The sequence below is a fragment of the Merops nubicus genome, unplaced genomic scaffold (assembly GCF_000691845.1).
Source record: "Merops nubicus isolate BGI_N331 unplaced genomic scaffold, ASM69184v1 scaffold382, whole genome shotgun sequence".
Taxonomy (NCBI): domain Eukaryota; kingdom Metazoa; phylum Chordata; class Aves; order Coraciiformes; family Meropidae; genus Merops; species Merops nubicus.
The window spans coordinates 94,226-94,568 of NW_008594063.1; the positions used below are offsets into that span (position 1 = coordinate 94,226).

The 343-nt window shown below is 60.6% G+C and overlaps 1 protein-coding gene across 1 annotated transcript in view; it reads right to left on the reverse strand.

Moving 5' to 3' along the window:
- SDC3 (syndecan 3) overlaps positions 1–337 on the reverse strand; it is a 3,290-nt gene extending 2,953 nt beyond the window's left edge. The window contains exon 1 of the mRNA XM_008935603.1: positions 228–337. The gene's annotated coding sequence lies outside the window, so the exon portion shown is untranslated. The remainder of the gene's footprint in view (positions 1–227) is intronic.
- Positions 338–343: the final 6 nt, after the last annotated feature.

The window sequence follows — 343 nt, forward strand, 5'->3', positions numbered from 1 at the left end:
ACCAGCCCAAACACCATGCTCTGCCCCTGCTAACCCCCCCACCCTCTGATGTCCCCTCTGCAGCCACCCAGATGTTCCACTCCCTGCAGAGCTGGAAAGAGCCCAGCTTGGCCTGAGCTCTCTCTAACTAAGGACAGAACAACCCCAGAAGCTTCCCAGCACCATCACTTGGCTTCGAACGTGGCCCACGAGCCCTTTAGCAGGAGAGAAGGTCTCCTGCCTCCTACCTGGGGGGCTTCTGTGGGCGGCAGCGTGGTGGGACTGGATGGCAAGGCAGTGGGTTTTTCTGTGAGGACTGCAGTCCTGGAGGTGCTGGGTTTTGGCAGGGACCTGGGCTTGGCTG